Genomic DNA, 24,684 nt, shown 5'->3' with positions numbered 1-24,684 from the left:
AATCAAAAGAAAGCTGGAGTAGCAATACTCATATCAGATAAAATAGATGTTAAAATAAAGAATGTTACAACAGACAAGGAAGGACACTACATAATGATCAAGGGATCAATCCAAGAAGAAGATATAACAATTATAAATATATATGCACCCAACATAGGAGCACCTCAATACATAAGGCAACTGCTAACAGCTCTAAAAGAGGAAATCGACAGTAACACAATAATAGTGGGGGACTTTAACACCTCACTTACATCAATGGACAGATCATCCAAACAGAAAATTAATAAGGAAACACAAGCTTTAAATGACACAATAGACCAGATAGATTTAATTGATATTTATAGGACATTCCATCCAAAAACAGCAGATTACACTTTCTTCTCAAGTGCGCATGGAATATTCTCCAGGATAGATCACATCCTGGGTCACAAATCAAGCCTCAGCAAATTTAGGAAAACTGAAATCATATCAAGCATATTTTCTGACCACAACGCTTTGAGATTAGAAATGAATTACAGGGAAAAAAAATGTAAAAAGCACAAACACATGTAGGCTAACAATACGTTACTAAATAGCCAAGAGATCACTGAAGAAATCAAAGAGGAAATCAAAAAATACCTAGAGACAAATGACAATGAAAACACGACGATCCAAAACCTATGGGATGCAGCAAAAGCAGTTCTAAGAGGGAAGTTTATAGCTATACAAGCCTACCTCAAGAAACAAGAAAAATCTCAAATAAACAATCTAACATTACACTTAAAGGAACTAGAGAAAGAAGAACAAACAAAACCCAAAGTTAGCAGAAGGAAAGAAATCATCAAGATCAGAGCAGAAGTAAATGAAATAGAAACAAAGAAAACAATAGCAAAGATCAATAAAACTAAAAGCTGGTTCTTTGAGAAGATAAACAAAATTGATAAACCATTAGCCAGACTCATCAAGAAAAAGAGGGAGAGGACTCAAATCAATAAAATTAGAAATGAAAAAGGAGAAATCACAACTGACATTGCAGAAATACAAAGGATTATAAGAGGATTACAAACAACTATATGCCAATAAAATGGATAACCTGGAAGAAATGGACAAATTCTTAGAAAGGTATAACCTTCCAAGACTGAACCTGAAGAACAGAAAATATGAACAGACCAATCACAAGTAGTGAAATTGAAACTGTGATTAAAAATCTTCCAACAAACCAAAGTCCAGGACCAGATGGCTTCACGGGTGAATTCTATCAAACATTTAGAGAAGAGCTAACACCAATCCTTCTCAAACTCTTCCAAAAAATTGCAGAGGAAGGAAAACTCCCAAATTCATTCTATGAGGCCACCATCACCCTGATACCAAAACCAAACAAAGATATTACAAAAAAAGAAAATTACAGACTAATATCACTGATGAATATAGATGCAAACATCCTCAACAAAATACTAGCAAACAGAATCCAACAACACATTAAAAGGATCATACACCATGATCAAGTGGGATTTATCCCAGGGATGCAAGGGTTCTTCAATATATGCAAATCAATCAATGTGATACACCATATTAACAAATTGAAGGGGAAAAACCATATGATCATCTCAGTAGATGCAGAAAAAGCTTTTGACAAAATTCAACACCCATTTATAATAAAAACTCTCCAGAAAGTGGGCATAGAGGGAACCTACTTCAAAATAATAAAGGCCATATACGACAAACCCACAGCAAACATCATTCTCAATGGTGAAAAACTGAAAGCATTTCCTCTAAGATCAGGAACAAGACAAGGATGTCCACTCTCACCACTATTATTCAACATAGTTTGGAAGTCCTAGCCACGGTAATCAGAGAAGAAAAAGAAATAAAAGGAATACAAATTGGAAAAGAAGAAGTAAAACTGCCACTGTTTGCAGATGACATGATATTATACATACAAAATCCTAAAGATGCCACCAGAAAACTACTAGAGCTAATCAATGAATTTGGTAAAGTTACAGGATACAAAATTAATGCACAGAAATATCTTGCATTCCTATACACTAATGATGAGAAATCTGAAAGAGAAATTAAGGAAACACTCCTATTTACCATTGCAACAAAAAGAATAAAATATCTAGGAATAAACCTACCTAGGGAGACAAAAGACCTGTATGCAGAAAACTATAAGACACTGTTGAAAGAAATTAAAGATGATACCAACAGATGGAGAGATATACCATGTTCTTGGATTGGAAGAATCAATATTGTGAAAATGACTATACTACCCAAAGCAATCTACAGATTCAATGCAATCCCTATCAAATTATCAATGGCAGTTTTTACAGAACTAGAATAAAAAAATCTTAAAATTTGTATGGAGACACAAAAGACCCCGAATAGCCAAAGCAGTCTTGAGGAAAAAAACGGTGCTGGAGGAATCAGACTCCCTGACTTCAGACTATACTACAAAGCTACAGTAATCAAGACAATATGGTACTGGCACAAAAACAGAAATACAGATCAATGGAACAGGATAGAAAGCCCAGAGATAAACCCACGCACCTATGGTCAACTAATCTATGACAAAGGAGGCAAGGATATACAATGGAGAAAAGACAGTCTCTTCAATAAGTGGTGCTGGGAAGACTGGACAGCTACATGTAAAAGAATGAAATTAGAACACTCCCTAACACCATACACAAAAATAAACTCAAAATGGATTAGAGACCTAAATGTAAGACAGGACAGCATAAAACTCTTAGAGGAAAACATAGGAAGAACACTCTTTGACATAAATCACAGCAAGATCTTTTTTGATCCACCTCCTAGAGTAATGGAAATAAAAACAAAAATAAACAAATGGGACCTAATGAAACTTCAAAGCTTTTGCAAAGCAAAGGAAACTACAAACAAGTTGAAAAGACAACCCTCAGAATGGGAAAAAATATTTCCAAATGAATCAACGGACAAAGGATTAATCTCCAAAATATATAAACTGCTCATGCAGCTCAATATTAAAAAAACAAACAACCCAATCAAAAAATGGGCAGAAGACGTAAACAGACATTTCTCCAAAGAGGACACACAGATGGCCAAGAAGCACATGAAAAGCTGCTCAACATCATTAATTATTAGAGAAATGCAAATCAAAACTACAATGAGGTATCACCTCACACCAGTTAGAATGGGCTTCATCAGAAAATCTACAAACAACAAATGCTGGAGAGGGTGTGGAGAAAAGGGAAACCTCTTGCACTGTGGGTGGGAATGTAAATTGATACAGCCACTATGGAGAACAGTATGGAGGTTCCTTAAAAAACTAAAAATAGAATTACCATATGACCCAGCAATCCCACTACTGGGCATATACCCAGAGAAAACCATAATTCAAAAAGACACATGTACCACAATGTTCATTGCTGCGCTATTTACAATAGCCAGGTTATGGAAGCAACCTAAATGCCCAACGACAGACAAATGGATAAAGAAGTTGTGGTACATATATACAATGGAATATTACTCAGCCATAAAAAGTAACGAAATTGGGTCATTTGTAGAGATGTGGTTGAATCTAGAGACTGTCATACAGAGTGAAGTAAGTCAGAAAGAGAAAAACAAATATCATATATTAACGCATATATGTGGAACCTAGAAAAATGGTACAGATGAACAGGTTTGCAGGGCAGAAATAGAGACACAGATGTAGAGAACAAACATATGGACACCAAGGGGGGAAAGCAGTGGCGGGTGGGGGTGGTGGTGGGATGAATTGGGAGATTGGATTGACATGTATACACTAATGTGTATAAAATGTATGACTAATAAGAACCTGCTGTATAAAAAATAAATAAAATAAAATTCAAAAAAGAAAAAAACAGGGTGATCTGATGAACTTCAGAATTGGGAAACACATCCACGTGCTGGGAGGTTGGCACACCCAAGTCTATGAGGACAGAAGCTCCTGTGGTTGGGACTCTTCCAGATCTCACCCTATGTACCTCTTCATCAGATGTTCATTTGTATCCTTTATAATAAACCAGTAAGCTTAGGTAGAGTGAAAAAAAACCGCAGAAAACTAATAGTGGCCATATCTACAGAGTTAGAAAATGCACCCTTCTCAAAGCTCCATTTCCAAGTTAGAACATGGCTCCATGACTGGAAAAGCGTTAAAAGTCCCCGTATCCTCTCACAGGTGGTGTTATACATAGATTTCAGAGCAAGAGTTTTCTGACTACCTTGTTGCTGTTGTTTAGTTAGCAGTTTCTCAACAGTCTCTGACCTATCCTTCTAATCAATCTTTTCTATCCTCTTGTTCCTTCCTCTTTGAACAAAGGAAAAAGAGATTAATGGTAAGTCCATTTTACTTTCTGGGAACTTGTTAAGACATGCTAAATCTAATCACTATTCAACTAGCCAATTATTACGAGAATGTTAACAATAAAAAATAAATGGATTCCTTCATAATTCTGATTGTGCACTTAAAAAATTGCTGCTCTAAGGTTAACTAAACATTCTAGGCATAGTCAAAGAATATTCTGTTGCAGTTTAACATGTCTCATAATACTATGGACTTTTAGAGCTGTGTAACTCTAGGAGGAGCTGAAGCTAAAGCCTTGCGGAAATTCTGAGCTTGCCCTATTTTTAAAGTCCATCATGTGCTAGTATTACCAACAGTTCAAATAGAATACCTTATGTACTATTCAAATATTTGTGAACCATTAAGTTTTGTATAAATAAAGATGTCTATTAACCAAACAAATTGGAAAAAAACAGTGAGATCTGTCAGTGACCTTGGATTCGATCCTTTGAAATCTACAGGATTAAGCAATCAGTGCCAGCATGGATTTATCATTCAGATGCAGTGAGTTTACTAAAGAAAATTTCATCACGCAGATAAATGACAGACTTAACTGGCAGCCTTTTGAACTACTATAATTAGGTTGCAGTTTGTGCCATGAAGAGAATGAGGCTTTATCAAATATGGGTATCCCCATAACATACAGACAAAAGGTAGAAAAGATACTTTGGGAACTGAGAATGTGGAGTAGGGTTTGGAAATGTAGTCTATGGCCAGTAAGAAAGGGATAGCCAAGATCAAAGAGGATGGTAGGAAGTTAAGGAAATGATGCATTCAAAAGGCAAACCAAAGTTGAGTCATTATGGGTAAAGTCATTATGGGCTGGGTAAATTACCATAACCAGTATACCACAAAGTGATTAATATCTTAATTGCTAAGAGGTTTTCCAACTCAGCTTATTAGGGATTTTTGTGGGAAAACATTTATAATTTAATATGCAAGTCAAAATGAAAAGAGGTTTTCTTTATAATCATTTTGATGAAACAGCAATTCCATAAAGATAGAATATCTCTATACAAAATTAATAACAGCAACTATTTTTCTGAGGACTGTCATATCTTAGATACAGGTAGATTCTGAGAGAAATAAATATATACATACGAATGCATTCTCCCCTTCCCACCTCTCCAAACTCTTACCAGTTTAATTCTATTCCAGTCAAAATGAGACCTATCTGGAAACAGAGAGAAAAGGACCATGTACGTGAGTCATAATAAAGGAGTTACCTGTAATTCTTGTTCTCTTTCAAACTTTGCTTATACATTTCCTTCCTGATTTACCTATCAGTGCTTCATTCATTTATTAACAAAGTATTGGCCATGCTGATCTCTAGCCTCACCTATTAACTGCCTACTCACCAACTCCACGTGGATAACTAATATGCATTTCATACTTAACATGCCCCAAATAGAACACTTGATCATTTCTCCTAAGCTTGTACCGCTCCCTATCTTCTCAACTCAGGAAAAGGCCTAGAACTTTCATCTCAGAGTTAATATTTCTCTTCATATACAATCCATTAGCAAATCCTGTCAACTCTAACTTCGACATATGTCTGGAATCCTACCATTTTTCTTTATCATTTCTCCTCTAGTCCAAGTCACCATTATCTCCCGCCTGAACTATTACAGTAGCTTCTTAACTGGTTTTCCTACTTCTGTCCTTGCCTCTCTGTCTTCTATTCTTGACACAATAGCCAGAGTAATCTTTAGAGACATTTTTATATATCACGTCAGTCCTGTGCCCAAAATCCACCCATGGCTTCCCATATAAAATGGCTTTTACTCAGAGTAAAAGCCAAAGTCCTTACCATGGCCGAAAAAGGCCCTAAATGACCTGAAATTGAAAACACCTTTGATTTAATCAAAACAACTGACTCAATAATTATACAATACAATGAAGTGTGATTGGTCATGACTCAAATCTGTCAATGCTATCAAAACCAAGGCCTAACCTTTGACAGAATTACATTCACAAGTTTGCAAGGACACGTGTACAAGTATGTTCAGTGCAATATTATTTGAAATAGCCAAAACCAAGCAACAATTTAAACATCCATTGATAGAGGAATGGTTAAATAATTTATGGCATATAATCATACTGTGAAATACTAAGAAGCTGTTAAAAACTGTGATGAATCTTTATGTATTTACATGGAAGGATTTTTCTCCCTCTCTCTGACACACACCCCTCCCTTTAGTAATTCTAAACTGAGTGCAGTTCCCCACATCTATTTGCCCTTGCACAGGCTGCTGCCTCTGAATATCTCCACCCTCCTCACTGTACTAATTCCTACGCATCCTTCAAGACTCATCTCAGAGTATCACCTCCCTAAGGAAGCCTTTCCTGACTCCCCTGGCTGTGTAGGACAGGTGCTCAATGTTTGTTGACGAGATTAAAGGAAAAATATCTACATTTTCTCTACTCTAAAAACTAGCTTGACACTTCATTCTAAAAACTAAGTGGTATCTACTCTCTCTTTCTCTCAAATACAATGTAATTTATTTGTATGTCACAAATTCTACCACTGATATGGAACTATGGTCTTTCCCTAGTGATCTTAAACCACATCTACTCAGAAAGGTGTGCAGTGAGGAATAACAGCTTTATTGAGATATAATTATCTCAACCATGTAATTTAATCATTCAGATCACACAATTCAATGTTTCCTAGTACATTCACAGGGAGATTTTTTTTAACAACACTAAAAACAGTCTGAATTTGGAAGCCATCAATTTGTGATTATCATAAGGTGTAACACAGAGGTGGTAAAAAAAAAAAAGCAATGATAACATCTTATATAGTTGGCTTAAAATATTTCCTTAAGACAATCTACCTAGGGACCGCATTATTGGGCTTATAGGAGTAGGAAAGAAACCTGTATTACTCTCAATCTCATCAAATGTTAAAAAAAAAAGGATATTTCTAGGGCTCAATAAATATTTGTTAAATGAATAAAATTTCCAACTATCTAGTAAATATATCATCCCAATCCTTCATATTTAACATATTCCGAATGGAACTCATTGCCTACTGGTTTTCTTTGTAACTTCCTCATTCCTATTAATGGCGCCAGTACTTCCCTCATAGTCATCTTTGACATCTGGCTCTCCTTCATTCTTTCATGGTCTGTAGTTTTCACTTGTAATTTCACAGCTGCAAATTCATACTCAGGACACAATTCCCCTCCTCTACTCAGCCCATCTGAAAAGTTTCCTGCAGTTAGCCTCTAGATGTTTTGATGTGTATGATGTGAACCACACATTAAGTCTCAGTCCAAATTCAGTTCACAACCACAAACTGGGTCTTCGGCATCATATAACAAAATAATACTCTTTAATTAAAATAACCAGTAATAGCCATTAATAAGTATTTTTAAAGATGCCTCTTGAAAGAGACACAGATCTCTGGTATAATCTTGTATCTTTCTCCCTAATACGTATTAGTGTTATCCATAACTAAATCTAACCTTTTTTTAATCTCCAAAATCTGATCAGAATGCTCATGCAATCCTGGAGACTCTTTTAATCACACACCTTTTTGACACTGTACTTATTTCTGGCACTGCAAATTGGTTAGCTATTCAGGAATTTGCTCTAACTCTCCTGTTCTCTCAGGTAGTATAAAAAGATAATGAATACATCTTAGAACTGTAACAGAGGATAAATATGTCATAGTTATTCTCTGCAGTAAGTTCTATTTTCATAAGACTTTCTGCCTTTTACTATTATTAGCACCAGGAGTTACTAGTTAGCTGTTTCCTAAAATGTACATTCAAGTCCCTATTTTTAGCTAAATATGGCATCATAAATGTAGACTGGTTAAAAAGAAGATTTTTAATCTTTTTAATCTTTTTTTTAATTTTTAAGCTTTAATTGAAGCATTAGAAATTTATCAATCTGATGTGAAAACCATGAACATGCCCTAAAACTGAGGAGAAAGAGAACAACAATGAAAATAGAAATGTTTGGATAATGTTAGTACCCTAAAAACAAACAAACAATAAACAAACCAGATTACTGGTATTAGAGGAGGCTAGTCAGCCTGCAATTTATATTGCAAAAGTCTGTTGTTGCTACTAATAGTCTGAATTACTTCAGCTTTTATAAATCACCTCTAATACACAGAATATCATTTTTATCTTTCAGTTCCAAACATAAGTGTTTACTGGAAAGCAACTTTTAGGCAAATCTACCCTCCCAGCCCCAAAAAGGATTTTGATTAATTTCAAAATAGATCAGTAAATAACATAGAGAAGTAATATGATACCTTAGGACAGTCCTTAGGAGAAAGCACAGGTATCGGAAAGCCCCATGTCCCTCTTGTAACATCAGCATTTAATGAAAATCCTATTTTAACTGTGATGGCTTTGTGCGTGTTCCACAAGATGGACTGAAATCTCTAGCTCCACCAAGATCTCCATGAGGCTGTAGGGAGGCAGAGGTACCAGCCTTTTAAATCTTGGAGATACCAAGAGAAAGCAAACAAGAGTGTTCCTTCAGCATCAGTTGTAAGAGTCTTTATCCTGTCTACTACATGCCAGTGCAATAGAGCGTATTTCTCCTGCCCTGCTCAGTTTGGAACTCTCCAAGGTTCTGACCCTCAATGGTGGTCAGTAACCTAGTGAGCAGCACTTGGAAAACCAAAGTCCATGCAAAACAGAACTGTAGGCTCAGTGGTCCTCTGCATTTCTAAATTTTGATTCTAATATCTCACACCTACTTTGGCCTTACCCTGATCATTTCATCCCATCCCTGGTATATACCTGCCTCACAGCACCCTTGATACATCACCAAATCCTAAGAAATTCCTACAGTATCTGGATCTACTCCCTTCTTCCTTGTTTCATACATTCTCCCAAGTCCAGTATTTTAGGAACAGGGTTCAATGGATTGTGGGAGAAGGGTCAGATTTAACTTAACCTTGATTTGTTTGGTTAGATTAGAGCCAATGTAACTGGAGAAAAGTATTTCTCTCAACACTTTAAATGTTTTACTCTACTCACTTCTTGCTTGCTTGGAGAAGTTGGATGTAGTTCTCATCTTCTTTCCTTTATAGGTAAGTCCACCCCAGCCTCCTTTCAAGATTTTTTTCTTTATCTTTGATTTTCTGCAGTTTGAATTACAACATGCCTAGGTATAGTTTTTCTGGCATTTATGCTGCTTGGTGTCCTCTAAGCTTCCTGGATCTGTGGTTTGGTGTCTGACATTAATTTGGGGGAAATTCTCAATTATTGCTTCAAATACTGCTTCTGTTTCTTTCTCTCTTCTCCTCCTCCTTTCCCATTACTCATGTTATACCTTTTGTAGTTTTCCCACAGATTTTGGATATTCTGTTCCATTTAAAAATAATTTTTCTCTCTTTGCTTTTTGGTTTTGGAAGTTTCTACTGATATATCCTTAAGCTCAGAGAGTCTTTCCTCAACTGTGTCCAGTCTACTAATAAGTCCATCAAAGGTATTCTTCATTTTTGTTACAGTGTTTTTGATCGCTACCATTTATTTTTGATTCTTTCTCAGAATTTCCATCTCTCTGCTTATATTATTCATCTGTTTTTGCATGTTGTCTACTTTTCCACTAGAGTCCTTAGCATATTAATTATAGTTGTTAAAAATTCCCAGTTTGATAATCCCAACATCCCTGTCTTATTTGAGTCTGGTCTGATGTTTGCTCTATTTCTTCAAACTGTGTTTTTTGCCTTTTAATATGTCTTGTAATTTTTTTGTTGAAAGCTGGACATGTTGACTGGGTAAAAGGAACTCCAGTAAGTAGGCTTTAGTGGTATGGTGGTGGGATGTGGGGGAAAGGGAAGCATTCTATAGTTCTAAAACTCACAAAAGCGTGGACCACACCCACCCACCCTGTGTCCTGGAGTTTTTAACTCTCAGACTTGTCCACACTGAGCTTCCAAGAATTCATCATTCAGATTTTCTTACCCAAGTACTGGTTCCTTCAGAGGTTTCTGCTTGTGGACTTCCACTCTGGTAAGATGTGGATCTCTGCATTTGCCTGTCTGCTTTAATTTGGGGCAGTGGGCAGTGGTTTGCCCTGTGTTGATTTCTTAGTTTGTTCAGATTTTTACTTGTTGTTAGGATGGAGTGATGACTTCCAAGCTCCTCAGATTCCAGATCAGAAACCAGAAAAAAATATTTCAAATGTGTAAATTCCTAAGATTGCTTCCTCCCTCCCAGAAGTTTCTCCGAAGCCCTCAAGCCAAGGAGAAAAAGGAAAAGATAAGAGTAAGGTAATGAGCAACAGTAAGCGTTCTCCTGTTTCAGCCATCAGAATCACTCAAAGTAGTTCGGCCACCAGGAGTTGGGAAACAAAAGGCAATTTATAACATCTTGACTGCTATCCCATCTCTCTCACAAAAGCTGTGTGTGGGGAGGAAATGTTTCAAAGAACTGTCAGAATTAACCCCAAAAGAACACCTGGAATCTTATCTCACTCTCTCCCACACTCCAGTCTGCCCAGCACCAGTTTATGCTGCCCCAACCTTTTCCTGTGGTAAAGTCAGAAAACATGATTTCCCCTGAGACACTTTCAAAGTCTTTCAAAAATAGAAAAACAAGGAAAAGGACAAGGTTATGTAGAACGTAGCTCAAACATTTTATAAGCAGATTAAAGAAGAAAAACTTTGATTTTATTTCTTATGAATTTTGCATATATCGGATGGATGGAAGAAGGCAGAAGGCATTATATAGTGTTTGCTTGGTACTGGCCCAAGGTTTTCCTCTAATTCCTCCCTAGAGAGGGTAGGGGCCAGGATGACAGAATGACATAATAGAGCACAGGTTCTGGAGTTGTGATGCCTGGGTGCAAAATCCAGTGCCACCACTTATTAGCTGTATGACCCTGGGCAAGCTACTTTTCTGTGCCTTGGTCCTCTCAATTGTAAAACAGAGATAACAACTGTACTTACCTCACAAGTTTTTTATGAAGATTAAATAATTAGTGTTAAACACTTAAAATAAAACCTGGCACATGGTATCACTGACAGAAATTCTTGTCAACTCTTAGCTTTAAAATTCATCTTTAAGCAGATTGCTTACTACCACCTGCATCATTACCCCTTGAGACCAAGCCACTATCATCTCTTGTCTAGACCTTGACAATAGTCCTAACCAGTCTCCTTGTCTCCACTGCAATTCCTCTCCAGTCTGTTCTCCAAGCGGAAGTCAGAGTGATCACCTAAAAACTAAGTCACACTATGTCACTCCTCTGCTCAAAACTCTCCAATGGCTTCTGGCCTCACTCAGTATAAAATCCAAAGTCCTTACCATGGTCTATTACGTGTTTAAGGCCTGCCGTGATCTTACGCATTTCCTGTCCCCTCCCATGCTCCTTTTCCCCTTCTCCTACCATCCTCCACTTCAGTCTGCTCTAGCCACACTGGGCTCCTATCTCAAAGTTTTTGCATTGCTGTTCCCTCTGCCTAGATATCCACATTGCTCTCTTTCTAACCTAATTCAGGTCTTTGCTTATGTGTTCACTCATCAGAAAGGTCCCCCTCTAACCACTGCCCAGGGACTCTACCTTTACTCTGCTTTATTTCTCTTTTTAGCACTCTTCACCGCTTGACATTTTACATATTTGTTTGTTTATTGTTTTTTCTTCTCTTAGGACACAAATAAACTTCACGAGGACAAAGATTCTGAATTATTTTTTCTGTATCCCCTGGATCGAGAACAATATTTGGCATATGGTTTGGGCTTGATAAATATTTGAATTAAGGAATAGAAAACATTCACTATTTTTATCCCATCTGTGACATCTTCTTCACACCAAATTATTCCAACAGCTTCCAAACAGGACTTTAGGCTTCCGATCTCTTCTGTCTCCAATTCATCTTACATATCATTAGGTCGTTCTTACTAAAACTCTGCTTTCATAATGTTATTCCTCTGCTCAAGAACACTCCTCTCTGACCTCAACAGTTTCTCAGTATGCTCTGCAAGATGTTAATAGATGTTATATGACAAGAGAGACTTGGTAATTAAGAAAGTGTGGAAAATACAGAATTAGAGAAATTTGTGTTACTTCTCAGAGTCTTTAATTTACGAATGTGCATTATAAGTCTCCTGGAGAAGAATCTGTTCTTTCCCACTATTTGTGACTGCAGAATGAATCCTTTTCAAGGAGCAGGTCAAGGATCAGCTTTTGCGAAACATGCTGTAAAAAATACTGGCCTGTGGAAGTACCTAAGACCATTTTCAGAAGTGACCATCAGGGCTCTAGGTATAAAAAAGTAAAAAATATAGTTGTCTTTGGTGCCCTTCCTGCTTCCTTTTCCCCATCCCTATCCTACGTTCTATGGTTTCTCTCTCTTACTAACAAAGCTTATTAAGAAAAAAACCATCTCGGAACTTCCCTAGTGGTCCAGTGGGTAAGACTCCACACTCCCAGTGCAGGGGGCGGGGGTTCCAACCCTGGTCGGGGAACTAGATCCCGCATGCACGCCGCAACTAAGAAGTCTGCACGCAGCAACTATGAGTCCGCATGCCGCAACTAAGAAGCCGCCAGTGTGAATTAACGCCTGGAACGCCCTGACTGCTCTGTTCACCTCCGGCGGCCGCACACCCACCCAGCCCAGCACACAGGACACAGCCAAAACCCCCAGCAAGGTGACAGTCCAACCCCCTCAGCACCCACTACCCCGGCGCTCAAGCCGCCTCAAAACCTGATGGAGGGAACGCCCCATAGCCGCCCCGTCTGGGTCCAGATCTGCTACGCTTTTTAGGAGTCTTTTTAGGAGTTTTTTTTGTTGTTGTTGGTGGTGGTCGGAAGGTGCTTTATTGAAGGGCGGGGGCTCCAACATCGCGCGGCAGCTACCAACGGACCTCGCGGAACGCCCGCTTCTCCACCAGCTTCACTTTGTACTTGCGCTTGAACTTGGCTCGCTCCCGAGGCTCCATCATGTTTCTCCTCTGGAAGCTGAAAGATCCCGCACCTAAAAGATCTAGCAAGCTGCAACAGAGATCCCATGTGCCGCAACTAAGACCCAGAGCAGCCAAAACAAACAAATAAATAAATAAATATTAAAAAAAAAAAAAGAAAAGAAAAACCCATCTCAAACCGCAGATATATGTATTGGCATATATATTTGAAAAGAAGAGCCTTTCTGGGCTTCTGACCTACTTTAGTTTTCCTTTTGATCCATAAATAATCTTGTTCTTCAATGAACATATGTTATATTTTGAATCTTTTGCTTGTATACTGTATCAAGAAGAGATTCTCATAGTAGATACTCAGTATTTTTAGATTCATTAGTATGCACAAATTCAGCAAGATGCAGGCCATGCAAAGTGTGACACTCCTTACTAAAAATTAATCCTGAAAATCATATTAGATAACACAGCTTGGATAGTAAATCTATTAGGTTCAGGTTTTGGCAAGAATATCTCTACTGGTACTATACTATTATACGGAATGCTCATTGTGAATAAGTGACCTTCTTTAAATTATATTCCAAACTTTGCAAAAATTTTATGTGACTGAATACTCAATGTTTTTTCATGACAACAGTAAGAAGCACGGTTTCACTGAAATGAATGTATTCATTACTGAAAATCTCTGAGGAAGGATTGTGTCTGTAAGAATTCAGAAAATGGATCCCAGAGAGGTATAGACCATATATATTTCATGGTACCTGTCTGCCATGCCCTGCTGGAAGAGCCCTCATTTTTAGTATAAAGTGGTTTTGTTTTATATTATGCATATTCTATACACTATACCTCTCTCTCCAGGCCATAGCTAACTGGGAAAGGGGCACATACCTCACCCAAAGATAATTGTAGTAAACTATCTTTCATCCTGATAGAACTTCAATTTTCTTCAGGTAAAATTCCCACAATAATTTCCATTTTAAAAGAAGAGCTTATATACCAGTGTACATGGACATATACCTTTGAACAGAAGGACTTTTCTGGGTCCCCATCAATAGACCACCATTCCTTTTCACTCTCCAAATATAAGGTTTCATTTACCACAGCAGGAAATGACTTCCATTCCAACTCCAGAGATGGGCCTGATTTAATCTCTGGGTACTCACGTACCCCTTGCCAGTGATAGGACAGGAATTATATATTCTGGTGGCTTCTCTTTTTTACCTACAGAGTTTATTAACCCAAACAAATCTTTAACTGCAAATTCGGTCAATGAGACATGAGGGAAAATCTGCTCACTTCCAGGGCAGATTTTGGGAAAAATTTCCTCACTCCTAAGAAAAGACCACAGGAAGAAATGGCCACTTCTTTTTCTGAATGTCGTTGTATCTGGATGTGATGCCTGGAACGGCTTGTAGCTATTTTACTAAGGGTAAAGCCAATCCCAAGGATGGCAGAGTGAAGCGATGCAGAGAATTCAGGGTTCCTGATAACACGGTTGAGTCTCCAATCAACCAACTCTAAAGGCTGCCCTTCCTCTGAACTTCCTGTTATAGGAGATAATACATTTCCTCTTTGTCCAGCCAATCTGAGTCAGGTTTTTATTACCTGTAGCTGAATGATTGCTGGATCAGAAAGGATATTATGACTTGGATTGAGTGAGTTGGGTAAATCAGATTCCTTCTCTTGGGAAATACTAGGACTAAGAGACAAAGAGGGAAGGTGCCCATTAGTTGTGAGAAACTGAACTGAAAGAGTATATAAAAACTCAAACTTGACTGAGCCATTATAAAAGGAATAAGGCAGAGGAAGTCAGCTAGGAGAGAGAGAGAAGAGGATACAGAGCTGTGTAGCAAGAAGCAGAGAAGCCATCAGGAAGAATGAGACTGCTCCTTCGAGAAAAAAACATTCTTTTAGCTTTCTAGTTCCTATGATGCCCAGCTAATCTTTCCATAGTCGTGAATTACCATAAGACATCTCTGTAACCGGCCACTGCATTCTCCTTCATGACAGTTAGGTTGAGTGTGTTCTCTGCTACTTAACAAGCCCTGTCTTAGGACACATGAGGGTTGATGGAGAGGGGAAAGTCAAATTAGACTAAAGCTGCTAAATAAAAGGGGCCAAAAATAATGGATGAAGGACAAAAAAATGGATGCAATGATAGTAAAAACCTAACAAATAAGATTATAAAAGAAAATAAAAAGTGAACAAAATGATCACACAATCAGTATCAAACAAATTGGCCACCAAAAGAGAACAGATCATGTGTCAAAGGTGTTCTAAAAGGTATCCCAGGTCCGGCATTAGATTTTCAAATCCTTTCCTGACACATTTTTTTTTTTAACATCTTTATTGGAGTATAATTGCTTTACAATGGTGTGTTAGTTTCTGCTTTATAACAAAGTGAATCAGTTATACATATACTTATGTTTCCATATCTCTTCTCTCTTGCATCTCCCTCCCTCCCACTCTCCCTATGCCACCCCTCTAGGTGGTCACAAAGCACTGAGCTGATCTCCCTCTGCTATGCGGTTGCTTCCCACTAGCTATCTATTTTACGTTTAGTAGTGTATATATGTCCATGCCACTCTCTCACTTTGTCACAGCTTACCCTTCCCCCTCCCCATATCCTCAAGTCCATTCTCTAGTAGGTCTGTGTCTTTATTCCCGTCTTACCACTAGGTTCTTCATGACCTTTTTTGTTTTTTCCCTTAGATTCCATATATATGTGTTAGCATACGGTATTTGTTTTTCTCTTTCTGACTTACTTCACTCTGTATGACAGACTCTAACTCCACCCACCTCACTACAAATAACTCAATTTCATTTCTTTTTATGGCTGAGTAATATTCCATTGTATATATGTGCCACATCTTCTTTATCCAGTCATCCGATGATGGACACTTAGGTTGTTTCCATGTCCTGGCTATTGTAAATAGAGCTGCAATGAACATTTTGGTACATGACTCTTTTTGAATTATGGTTTTCTCAGGGTATACACCCAGTAGTGGGATTGCTGGGTCGTATGGTAGTTCTATTTTTAGTTTTTAAGGAACCTCCATACTGTTCTCCATAGTGGCTGTATCAATTTACATTCCCACCAACAGTGCAACAGTGTGCCCTTTTCTCCACACCTTCTCCAGCATTTATTGTTTCTAGATTTTTTGATGATGGCCATTCTGACCAGTGTGAGATAATATCTCATTGTAGTTTTGAATTGCATTTCTCTAATGATTAATGATGTTGAGCATTCTTTCATGTGTTTGTTGGCAATCTGTATATCTTCTTTGGAGAAATGTCTATTTAGGTCTTCTGCCCATTTTTGGATTGGGTTGTTTGTTTTTTTGTTATTGAGCTGCATGAGCTGCTTGTAAATCTTGGAGATTAATCCTTTGTCAGTTGCTTCATTTGGAAATATTTTCTCCCATTCTGAGGGTTGTCTTTTGGTCTTGTTTATGGTTTCCTTTGCTGTGCAAAAGCTTTTAAGTTTCATTAGGTCCCATTTGTTTATTTTTGTTTTTATTTCCATTTCTCTAGGAGCTGGGTCAAAAAGGATCTTGCTGTGATTTATGTCATAGAGTGTTCTGCCTATGTTTTCCTCTAAGAGTTTGATAGTGTCTGGCTTTACATTTAGGTCTTTAATCCATTTTGAGTTTTTTTCTTTTTTTTGAAAAATTATTTATTTTATTTATTTATGGCTGTGTTGGGTCTTCGTTTCTGTGCGAGGGCTTTCTCTAGTTGTGGCAAGCGGGGGCCACCCTTCATCGCGATGCGCGGGCCTCTCACTATCATGGCCTCTCCTGTTGCAGAGCACAGGCTCCAGATGCGCAGGCTCAGTAATTGTGGCTCATGGGCCCAGCTGCTCCGCGGCATGTGGGATCTTCCCAGACCAGGGCTCGAACACGTGTCCCCTGCATTGGCAGGCAGATTCTCAACCACTGCGCCACCAGGGAAGCCCTGAGTTTATTTTTGTGTATGGTGTTAGGGAGTGTTCTAATTTCATTCTTTTACATGTAGCTGTCCAGTTTTCCCAGCACCACTTATTGAAGAGGCTGTCTTTTCTCCACTGTATATGCTTGCCTCCTTTATCAAAGATAAGGTGACCATATGTGCATGGGTTTATCTCTGGGCTTTCTATCCTGTTCCATTGATCTATATTTCTGTTTTTGTGCCGGTACCATACTGTCTTGATTACTGTAGCTTTGTAGTATAGTCTGAAGTCAGGGAGCCTGATTCCTCCAGCTCCATTTTTCATTCTCTAGATTGCTTTGGCTATTCAGGGTCTTTTGTGTTTCCATACAAATTGTGAAATTTTTTGTTCTAGTTCTGTGAAAAATGCCAGTGGTAGTTTGATAGGGATTGCATGGACTCTGTAGATTGCTTTGGGTAGTAGAGTCATTTTCACAATGTTGATTCTTCCAATCCAAGAACATGGTATATCTCTCCATCTATTTGTATCATCTTTAATTTCTTTCATCAGTGTCTTATAAGTTTCTGCATACAGGTCTTTCGTCTCCTTAGGTAGGGTTATTCCTAGATATTTCATTCTTTTTGTTGCAACGGTAAATGGGAGTATTTTCTTAATTTCACTTTCAGATTTTTCATCATTAGTGTATAGGAATGCCAGAGATTTCTGTGCATTAATTTTGCATCCTGCTACTTTACCAAATTCATTGATTAGCTCTAGTAGTTTTCTGGTAGCATCTTTAGGATTCTCTATGTATAGTATCATGTCATCTGCAAACAGTGACAGCTTTACTTCTTCTTTTCTGATTTGGATTCCTTTTATTTCTTTTTCTTCTCTGATTCCTGTGGCTAAAACTTCCAAAACTATGTTGAATAATAGTGGTGAGAGTGGGCAACCTTGTCTTATTCCTGATATTAGTGGAAATGGTTTCAGTTTTTCACCATTGAGGACGATGTTGGCTGAGGGTTTGTCATATATGGCCTTTATTATGTTGAGGAAAGTTCCCTCTATGCCTACTTTCTGCAGGGCTTTTATCATAAATGGGTGTTGAATTTTGTCAAAAGCTTTCTCTGCATCTATTGAGATGATCATATGGTTTTTCTCCTTCAATTTGTTAATATGGTGTATCACGTTGATTGATTTGCGTATATTGAAGAATCCTTACATTCCTGGAATAAACCCCACTTGATCATGGTGTATGATCCTTTTAATGTGCTATTGGATTCTGTCTGCTAGTATTTTGTTGAGGATTTTTGCATCTATGTTCATCAGTGATATTGGCCTGTAGTTTTCTTTCTTTGTGACATCTTTGTCTGGTTTTGGTATCAGGGTGATGGTGGCCTCATAGAATGAGTTGGGGAGCATTCCTCCCTCTGCAATATTTTGGGAGAGTTTGAGAAGGATAGGTGTTAGCTCTTCTCTAAATGTTTGATAGAATTCGCCTGTGAAGCCATCTGGTCCTGGGCTTTTGTTTGTTGGAAGATTTTTAATCACAGTTTCAATTTCAGTGCTTGTGATTGGTCTGTTCATATTTTCTATTTCTTCCTGGTTCAGTCTCGGGAGGTTGGTCATTTCTAAGAATTTGTCCATTTCTTCCACACATTTTTACCTTTCATTTATTCTTAGGCTTTTGGAAAAGAATGCCAGGGCTTGACATTTTCTCTCTGCCACCTTTCTCCCATCTGGTGCTTCTTTCTTCCACTCCCCCACCAACTGAGTTCTGCTGACATTACCCCATATTAGTCCTGATTACATTTCACTTGGGTTACTGTAATACTTGTCAAGGTAATCACCATAGCTCTGGGATCTCCCAATTCCAATCCAAAGTAATCTTTCTAAAGTAGAATTATCATGTCATCCTTCTATTTAAAAATTCTCAACAGCTCTTCCATGTTTATAGCATTAATTAAGCCCATATTACTTCTTAGTCTACTAAATATACAGAACTCCATAATATATAGTTTTAACCCATCTTTTACACCCTTATTATCTCTTCCCATTACTATATTCTCCTATTATCCACCTTTCCTCCCCCATTTGCTCCAGTCAACCTGAACTGCTTTGTTCTCCATATAAACCTCAAAAATTTCAAACTTTGTACCTTAGTTCATGCTGTTACCTTCGTCTGAAACTTACCTCCCCCCACTCTAAATTCTCTTCCACCCTTGAAGGCAGCATAAAGGAGTAACAGATTTTTAGGAATAGCAGCATATTCTAATTAATAAAATCAGCGTAAGAATGGATCAGAGTAGATATATGCAAAATCAATTTAAGGATTACCAACTCAGTAATACTTTACTGAAATAGAAAGATAGACTGTAGCCAAAATGGGAGTTTATCAGCAAGGGCAGCAGCAATCTAAGAGTTATCCAAAGGTATCAATCAGAGGAACTAGATCCTTTGAATAGTCATTCAAGTTCCAACTCAAATGCCATCTTATTTTAAAAAATCCTGCCCTGCTCTTTAAGCTTTGTCATTGTTATAGGAATATGTCTCATTTATTCCAATTGACCAGAAAGCAGAAAACCACATCTTACTCAATTTGTAGTCCACAACACTAAGAACAATGACTTATAATAGATGTCCAGTAAATATTTGCATAAATTTAGTCTTAGGCTGTTGGAGAACAAAAGGGACATTGAGTTTCCTTTTCTATCTTCTTATTTGTAAGAAACAACGCAAAACAAAATTTCAGATTGGACACTTAAAAAATGTTAACATGCATTTCAGAACCAAACTGAATTGGTTATTTTGCATTATGAATAACTTGTCCCTGTTTCTTTCCATTAATGAGTTTCTCTAAAAAGAGATAAAAGTGGTGATAACTAGTATGTCAGTTATCCTCATAGAGTGGTAAAATAGAAATTGGTGAGTTATACATATGGAGAATGGGTAATAAACTTGCTTGAAGTCATATAATAACCAGGACAAATATTCTTATGTTAAGGCTTATTAGCATTTGACTATACTGAACCAAATTATACAGAACCAAATTTGGCATACAAATTTGGTTCTGTATGAGAATACACTGAGGATGTTAAACTTTCTTGGTAAATTGAAAAATAACACATTCTCTATTAAGTAAACAACTTAACTATTAATAACAGAGAAATGGTTAAAAGCAATATAAGTATGTTTTGGGCTGACTATCTTGGTCCACAGAAGTGCAATCTTAGTTCAAAACAGCAATCCGTCAACGTTAGAGAGTCAATACTCTCAATTCCTCAATAAACATTTACATAATATTTACAATATGCTGTGGGCTAAGCACTCTGCCAGGTACTGAAAATACAAACATAAATAAGAAACATTTGTGCCCCCAAGGAGTTCGGTTTAGTAGGGGAGACAGATCTAGAAGCATATAATTATAAAATGGCCAAGTACAGCACTGAGAGCTATACACAGGCCATTATGGGACCACAGAGAAGGGACCTCTGCCTAACCTACCTAGCATAAGGGAGTCGGGAGAGGCTTTTCATGCCATTGTTCTTTCAATAACATCTATCACCACTGTCATGATCATCATCAAAAGTCCCTGTAGGGACTTCCTTGGTGGCGCAGCAGTTAAGAGTCCTCCTGCCAATGCAGGGGACATGGGTTTGATCCCTGGTCCGGGAAGATCCCACATGCCGCGGAGCAACTAAGCCCGTGTGCCACAACAGGTGACCAAAGGAACAAGAAAAAATTTTAATTTAAATATTTAAATTTAATTCAAAAAATCTTTAAAAATCCTCCATCCCTCATAGAGTATTTATTATATATGATAAATATATATGTTTATATATGAAGGATCTGCTGATAAATCTAATACATTGTTTGCTACACTGCAGAATAATGTTTTAAATATTCTGATTCTGATTAACTTTTCTCTCAAAGGAATTTGTATTCTTTTTTTAAAAAATATTTATTTATTTATTTGGCTGCACCAGGTCTTAGTTGCGGCATGCGGGATCTTTAGTTGTGGCATGCGGGATCTAGTTCCCTGACCAGGGAACGAACCTGGGCCCCCTGCTTTGGGAGCGTGGAGTCTTAACCACTGGACCACCAGGAAAGTCCCAGGAATGTGTATTCTGAAATCAGATTTCATATTCATAATTATCTTCTAAAGCAGCGGTCCCCAACCTTTTTGGCACCAGGGACCGTTTTCATGGAAGACAATTTTTCCACGGATGGGGGTGGGGGAGGGGGGGATGATTCAGGCGGTAATGTGAGTGATGGGGAGCGATGGGGAGCAGCAGATGAAGCCTTGCTTGCTCGCCGCTCACCTCCTGCTGTGTGGCCTGGTTCCTAACAGGCTGAGGACCACTACTGGCCCGCGGCCCAGGGGTTAGGGACCCCTTGTTCTAAAGAATCTGCATCTACAGTGAAAAATAAAACCAATCCTTACCTGGGAAGAGAAATTTCACCTCACATAAAACATAAAGCCATATTCTCCATGACGCTTTTATACTATACTCTAAAAGAGTAAAGCCGATGGGTGTACAGATTCTTAATAAGACACAACAGATGGACATGGTTAGTGAAACATGGTTAAGACTGAGGAGAAGCAGTTGATGACAAGCAGGAAAATGTACAATTCTCACTTGCATTTAGGTGTGGGGAACTAATTTAAAAGCTATCTGAGATGCCTGTCTTATACTTGTAAAACAGCACATTAAAAAGTTATACTGATTAAACACAGCACAATATTAAAGAATTTACATTTCATTTCAATTAGGTTTTTATACAGACAGAATTATAAACAGAGTACCAAATAACAAAATCATACAACTAAGTCAAGAAATAAGTAGAAAGAGGTAGGAAAATAGTACCTATTTTGGCTAAACAATCTGACAATGGCCAAATACTGTTTGAATAATAATGACTAAAATCTTGGAGCATTCTATATTGCAAAGAGTACAAACCTGCAGAGAGGAGATCATACAATAATCAGAGATTTCAACAAGCAAATGAAATGTTTAGCAGAGAAAAGTAAATCAGCTACTCTAACCCTGACATCTATGTTTCTTTTTCCCATGAGGATTCACTCCATTATTGGAGCTTCTCTAAGACTTTTTTTCTCTCCTTTAAATGTGTTTAATTTGCACTGAAAAACGCTGAAGTAACACAGCAGAAATTCCTTTAAGAGGAAATAAGATCATTGTTACAGAGCAAAAAATATTTACTAACATATACTTTGTCACAATCATGTTTTACCCTAAACAATTTCTATTTTTGCTTTCCTCACAGTTTTTTGTTTCAAATTCTTAACAGTGGATCACACCTTACAATTGACTGTAGAATTCTAATATACACGTGCAGGTGCCAAAGAATGACTAATCAATAAAATGGAATAAAGCAAACTGAAATCAGAAAGGCGTTCAATCTACATAGATAGATAACCTATAAATTGCAAATAACAAGGAAGGGGAAGAAAGACAGACATTAGAAGAGAAAAAGACAACTCGCATTACAGAAACCACCCAGCTTGCCCCACAGAGACCCTAAAATTACTGGTGGAACATTTTGGTACTGGCTCTGAAACTGGATCGAATCTACTTTCTGATACCAGTCTTTGGCATAAATCTGCATCCTGTTCCTACAACTGATGATTCCTCATTGTTTTAAGTTCTTAGAAAGCTTCTGTGCAAGGCAATATGTACATTCATTATCTGTATGTAATCTGAAATCCATCCCGCGAGGAAAAAAGCCTTCATTAAACCAGTGTTAGAAGCCTCTCTCTGAACATGTCAAGTCCCTTTCCCACTGCCTTTGTATTTGGATTGTCTCTTCTCTCTCCTGCTGTTGGAAGAATTCTTCTAGTGCAGAGGAAGGATGGAACAAGGACTGAGGATCAAGTTACTGAGCATTTCTGAGCTAAGGAGGAAGAATGAGAGGCTGCTTTCCTCATTCTGTGGTTCCCAGGATGATTCCAGAAATGACAACGTTCAAATTCAAGTCTAAAGTTATTTTTATAATGTATGCTCTGATTGAAGGATCTCCAACTAAATTGTCTTTTCAGAATTGAAGTATCAATGTCTTTTCCTATTACCTCTACTGTTAGATGGTCTCCTTTCTGTCCTGCTCTTGGGGTGACCCTTCTGGTGGAGGGGAAAGGTAGCTGGTCCCACGGCTGAGGGTCAAGTTACTAAGCCCTCTATCAGTACTGCTGAGCAGGAAGACAGACTACTGTGTCTTCCTGGAAATTTTCTTCTTGGGGCATCTGGAAAGGCTCAGGATTCAAGGTTGGGTTAAACTTCAATAGCTGGTTCATGGAAGCCAAGTCACAGCTTGAAGCTCTTCCTTGGATCTGTGGGTTTAGATAGGGAGGTGACGCTCAAGGTTCTCAAATTTCTAAAAGTTTACCCAGAAAGGACTCCGGCCCAGTTTGGCCCTTCCAAAAGTTCTAAAAGAAAAAAAACTGAGACAATCTGACATTTATTAGGGATCTGTACGTACTAGGAACTAGGCTAAGAGATGGGGACACAACAGCGAGTAAAACATAATATCTAGTCTCAAGAACAGTTTAATGAAGGAAAGAGCTGAAATAGAATGTTTCAGCATTACGATACAGGTGTGAGTGAGCAAGATGTTAATGGAGCAGAAGTTGGCATCCAACTCTGTTCAATCTACTGGGAGCTTCCTTCTTTTCTAAAGCACTGTCCTAATCTTTCAATTAGACTTCAACAACCTCCAAGTCCTCTATATCACAACCTGTGTTTTCCAATATTACAAATATTGCCAGTCCATTTGGAAGTTATTCACCCTTCCATTACTTCATATGTATCATTCCTAATGTCAGAAATGTCCTTCATCCTCCTACCCATCAGTCCTTACTATTTGCGTACTCAAACTACGTAGCAATATAATATAGTACAGTTGTTCTCACACGTTAGTGTTCATAAGAATCACATTGGGAAGCTTGTTAAAAATGCAGAGCCCTGGATCCCATATCCAAGAAATCTGATTCAGCAGGTCTGGTATGGGACCTAGAAATCTTTTTATATAGTTAGCCAGTATAATTTTTATATATTGTATATAAATTATACGTATTATTAAAATTATATATAATTTTGATACCTGTTGTCTACAAAACATACTTTGAGAAAGTATGTTATAATGGTTAAATGTTATAATGGTTAACTGTTATAATGGTTAAAAACATGAGTTTTTTTAGTCAAGACACATCTAGGTTTGAATCCTACCTTTTTCGCTTATTCACTATATTACCATGGGCAAATTTTATTTTACCACTGAGTCTCCCTTTCTTCACCTATATGAGGATAATGATAACACATTCACCTTTGTGAAGTTTAAATGAGACAAGAGGTACGAAGAAGTTGGCAGAGTGCCTGGCACATGGTAATGACTCAATAAATGCCAATTATTGTTATCAGCATTATTAACAATAATTTAAAAATTAGCTTTTCTAATCAAGACCATCTGAATCTGGTTGGTTCTGTCTCTTCAAGCATTTACGTTAGTTAGATGCCCTCTTACGCTAATTCAAGTTACTCTCATTTCATATCTAA

At 37.7% G+C, this 24,684-nt stretch overlaps 1 protein-coding gene and 1 long non-coding RNA gene across 7 annotated transcripts in view; both read right to left on the bottom strand.

Annotated features, from left to right (window-relative positions):
• The window catches only part of LOC118899954, a 30,623-nt gene extending 9,442 nt beyond the window's left edge, over positions 1–21,181 (bottom strand). Inside the window, exons 1-4 of one of the 2 annotated variants that reach the window (XR_005021014.1) lie at positions 21,169–21,181; positions 17,966–17,970; positions 13,154–13,255; positions 1,884–1,888 (exon numbers count right to left, since the gene is read on the bottom strand). This is a non-coding gene — a long non-coding RNA (uncharacterized LOC118899954). The remainder of the gene's footprint in view (positions 1–1,883; positions 1,889–13,153; positions 13,256–17,965; positions 17,971–21,168) is intronic. The other variant, XR_005021013.1, reaches the window with a different exon arrangement.
• Positions 1–24,684, bottom strand: part of SIK2 (salt inducible kinase 2) — a 135,185-nt gene that overhangs the window by 69,488 nt on the left and 41,013 nt on the right. The window lies entirely within an intron of this gene.

The sequence above is a fragment of the Balaenoptera musculus genome, chromosome 8 (assembly GCF_009873245.2).
Source record: "Balaenoptera musculus isolate JJ_BM4_2016_0621 chromosome 8, mBalMus1.pri.v3, whole genome shotgun sequence".
Lineage (NCBI taxonomy): Eukaryota > Metazoa > Chordata > Mammalia > Artiodactyla > Balaenopteridae > Balaenoptera > Balaenoptera musculus.
This window is presented reverse-complemented; position numbering and strand designations above follow the sequence as displayed.